Source organism: Hypomesus nipponensis, chromosome 7, assembly GCF_054491055.1.
Source record: "Hypomesus nipponensis isolate SF chromosome 7, ASM5449105v1, whole genome shotgun sequence".
Taxonomy (NCBI): domain Eukaryota; kingdom Metazoa; phylum Chordata; class Actinopteri; order Osmeriformes; family Osmeridae; genus Hypomesus; species Hypomesus nipponensis.
In genome coordinates, this window is record NC_140367.1 from 17438416 (window position 1) to 17442911 (window position 4496).

The following is a 4496-nucleotide window of genomic DNA, read 5'->3' on the forward strand; positions in this document are numbered from 1 at the left end:
AGAGGGGGAGGACAGGCACACACAAAAACAGAGAAGGGATTGTAGGGATTTTGAGAGGAAAAAGGGAAACCCCATCAGTGATCAGTGATGAGAAATGTGTAATAAAGAATTATGTGAGAAAGAGAGGGGAAGAGAAATGGGTCATGGAGTGATGAGTTGTTATGATATGTGAAGGCAAGTACTGAATGATTGGACATGGTATGGAGTGTGTCGTAATTATAATATGTGAGGGCATGTAATTATCTAATGAGAATGTCAGTGTTATTAGTAGAGGAGAAAAAAGGACAAACTGGCTTAGGGTACATAAGAAAGAATATTAGGATAGAACCCGTGTGATCAGTAAATGTGAGAGAAATCAGTAAGGATCAGTAATGTATTAATAATGTGTCTAAGGTGTAGATATGAGGTTAGAACAACTACCAGGGCAGTGGGACGTGCAGTAGCACCGTTAGGACAGCAGGTGGCCATGAATAGGGTGAGCGATAAAACGATTCCAGTTCTCAAATGGGGAAACTGGTGAGTGAGGGGGACTATGCGAGGTAAATCAGAGGTAGCTGATAACCTGCAGGGGGACATTACATTACAGGTGGAGTTACCTCTGTGGGGAGAAACCAGACTGTTGTCCATGTTGAGTGGTGAGCCTACGTTAGAGGGATTTGGTAAGGGTGTATAGGAAATGAAAGTAGGACACCACCAGTGCAATTAAACCAAGTGTATTAATTGTGATAAATATAAGATAACCATGCCACACCACAAGTGTGTAGGGGTTAAACCACAGACCCGTGCATATTGAAATAGACATTCAATGCAATAATACAGAGGGCTTACAGGTTTATCGTGGGGTGGGGAAATGAGATGAAATTGTACAACACCACAAGTGCAATAGGGTAAACCAGGAATCCGTGCAGTTTGAAATAGACATTCAAAGCCATAGTGCGGCAGGTTTACAGGCACATTGTGGAGTGATTAGTACCATAATAACCACAGGGACGTGCATCGGTGATGAGGGGGGGTGGGGTAGTCCCAGAGTCCCGTGGCAACTGGAGTGTCTGTTGTGGATCAATTAAAGTCAGTGTGAGGTGTGGAGCCGGCTTCTCAGGAGATGAGGGAGGCGTGTAACTGGTCAATCCGGTCGCACTGCCATCTCTTGTCATCTCGTCGGCAGCTCTGTGGGGGAGTGTGTAGGAAGGGCGGGGTGGGGCGTCTCAGAGGGGAGGCAGGAGGGAGACGGGTGTTCCGGAGGGAGATCTAGAGGGCCGTCTCACAGCATGTCACCTCCTCTCGGCGCCGAGAACTGCACAGGAAGGCAGGAGGCGTAGTGTAGAGAGGGAAAAACAGGGTGAGGGTCAGGGGGATTCAACTAGAATGACATGTGAGGGGTAAATGGAGCTATTGGGACAAGTTATTACAAAACATCATACAATACAGAGGATAGACTATGTGATACGGGACCAGAGGAGGTCCTGGCTAAACAAGATATAACACAACACAGAGGACTGGCTATGCAGAACCAGACTAGAGAGAGTCCCGGTCCTGATAAAACTAGAAGAGTAGAGATAATGATATTAATCTAAGGGGGGGAAAAAAAAGGATAAGTAAAAATCACTATTAGTGTAGCTAACCTGTAGACATGGCATGCCCTCTGAAAAGGCTAGAAGGCCTAATCAGCGCCGCTCAGCACCAGGAGAAGCATACGGCCCGTCTCAACCGGTGGTAGAGCGGGAGAACGCCGTGCCACACGACCCGGGGTCCGTCTATGGTAAAGGGGGAAGGGGAAGCAGTGGGAGGGAAGCAGCTAGTGGGTAAGTGCCTATCTAATCCGTGAGGAGACAAAATCAAGGATGCTACCAAAGACAGACCTTCTGATGCTAGAACCAACCTGGTTCCATAGACCCGCCAACACCACCCTGAGAGGTCCCCCACAATGTGATTCCGGTCAGCCCATTCGTCGATACCCCCGGAAACCACCGTCAAGCCGTTCCCCGGAGGGAACTTTGTGACAAGGGGAACATCAGGGACAGCTCCTAGCATGGACAGGAATACAGACGAGGAGGCCAGACGCGCGGACGCAGTCGATGACGGTGTGAGACCCATGATAGGAAGTACTATCTCTCCCCACAGGAGGCCCAGCATCAGACTAAGTGCACAATAGACAACAAACAGATATCAAGAGACAGCTACCATCATCACAATAAGAAACTATCATCATCATGTTGTCGGATTAATCATACTGTGAGTCATACAGTATGACCCCCCAGAATCGGATACAGAGGAGAGAGCAGACGACCCCCGCGCCATGACACCAGAGGAGGCCTGCTCCGGTGACGTCAGCGCGGGGCGGGGCGCTTCACTGAACTCTGTGGACACGTGGGAGAGGGGCGGGGTTCCATGGGGCCTCGCCACCTCAATTACGTACTGTTACGTGGGGCCCCCTTTCTCCAGGAGGGTTGAAAGGGGAGCCCCCTAATGAGTGAGAAGCCGAGATCGAGGACGAGAGAGGAGTGCCCAACAGGCCGAGGGCTCCCCAGGGTGAGGGAGCCCTCCTAGAGAGAGGGGCATGTTATAGGTGGGAGCCAGGTTATATCAGGAGGCCAGAGATCCCGGGACTAAAGATGGGTCAGCTAAGGAGATCTAGAGAGATAAGGGGAGATAATAGGCCACAGACACAAACCAATCTGGGCCGGTTCCCGATAGGGGGAATACGAAATTATTATGGATAAGGGGGTGATGATGGTATATTTATCTTAGTATTAAAGTAGGTGTTAAAAACAGTGTCTTGGATGGACCTATTTCTATTGTTAGATGGTAGGGATAAATTGACCCCCATCCACTGGGATCATCCCGATTATATAACCTGGGTTCCTTGTAGAGTATAGATAAGCCCACCCGTTGGGTCTCCAATCAAGTCACGAGGATAAGGCAGAGAGAGCCAATGGCGGGAGTTGTCCCTACGCTTACATGGCTGAAACACCCGTTCCCTCGTTGAGTCAATCCCAAATGTGGCCAACAACACTTCCAAACCCTGGGATATGGTGATGGGAGGGGGAGGAGGCCATAAGGGCCCGGGGGCTTCTAGGGAGGTCCAACTGGATAAGGTTGGCCTTAGTGGTGACAAAAGTAATGGGAGGGGCGTAAATAAGGCTCTAATTTTGTCACCTTACATCCTAGCATTGTTATATTAAATTACAGTATGTTATGAAATTAATATTGTATTATTATAATATGGGTGACATGATCAGGGGACAGGCCTATTCGAGGGGGAGTACGGGTGTGTATGAAGGCCGCAAGCATATACCCTGCCTAAACTATGAATATGCATGCCATACCAACATACAGTAGTAATGAGGGAAGGGGCCTAAACAATACTGACCACGTGTTTCCGATAGGGGCGACCAGTGCACCGATAAAAGGAACGTGCCTAATTCCTAAACCGAGTCGTGTAGCACAAAGGAGGGCGCGGTGGAGGGAGGAGGTGCAAGCTAACCAGAGATTCCGACGAGCCCCAGAGGGGAAAGTCGTTGGCATCCCCCCGTGGCATGAAGACCGAGGCCCTGTAGGTTTAGGCGGTAGGGAGGATAGTAAAAAACCCACTCACAATGACATTCAAGATCCGAAGATCAGCAAAGGTCGGGGTAAACGTGCACGGACACTTCCAGGGACCTTGGATCACCCACAGAGAGAGTAGGGGCCGAGCCCCTCCAGGAACTCCGAAGAGAACCTAGGCCTAGTTACTCATGGCAGCCCGCCGCCTGACACAGAGAGCCGAGAGGCACCAAGGAGGAAGGAGAGAGAGAGAGAGAGAGAGAGAGAGAGAGAAGGAGAGAGAGAGAGAAGAGGGGAAAAGGAAATTAACAGAGGCAAACAAAGGTCAGGCACCATGGACTACTCCTCCTGATCCAACCAGACATGCCAATGAACAGGACTAAGACTAGAGTAAAATGACAAAGGCTAACACCACTATCAGTCCTAGTGACTGTGCTACCTCATGGAATGACAATATGACTACAGATAATACAGACACCATACAAACAAGGAGACAAATAGAGGTTATTACCCTAGGACAGGATAGGTAGTAGACGTGGAGTGAAACCAACAAGGTCCCCAGCGACCGTTGGCAAACACAATCCCAAACGCCGCCGGAGGCGGCGTTCCGGGGGACACACGTCTCTTTAGGGATGAGGGGCGCGCTCTCCTCAGGGATGAGGGGGCTTGTTGTCCTGGTGGGTGGGGGGGAGGGAGAGGGAGAGAGAGAGGAGGAAAAAGGAGAGAGGGAGAGAGGATAAGGGGTTTTGTATTGGGTGATGCCAGCAATCACCGAGGTGAAGGAGCATGAGAGGGGTATTACCATAGGAGCAGACGTGGAGTGAAACCAACAAGGTCCCCAGCGACCGTTGGCAAACACAATCCCAAACGCCGCCGGAGGCGGCGTTCCGGGGGGTACACGTCTCCTCAGGGATGAGAGGCACGCGTCTCCTCAGGGATGAGAGGGCGTGTGA

The 4496-nt window shown here is 50.5% G+C and overlaps 1 long non-coding RNA gene across 2 annotated transcripts; it reads right to left on the minus strand.

Moving 5' to 3' along the window:
- On the minus strand, nucleotides 1-4496 carry LOC146281765 (uncharacterized). Of its 2 annotated transcripts, XR_014762403.1 has the most exons (5): nucleotides 4346-4496; nucleotides 4055-4217; nucleotides 3596-3749; nucleotides 1623-2137; nucleotides 1-1294 (listed from the first exon to the last, which is right to left on the minus strand). It is a non-coding gene; the product is annotated as an uncharacterized LOC146281765 (long non-coding RNA). The 2 variants fall into 2 exon arrangements; XR_014762402.1 differs by having other exon boundaries at nucleotides 1623-3749.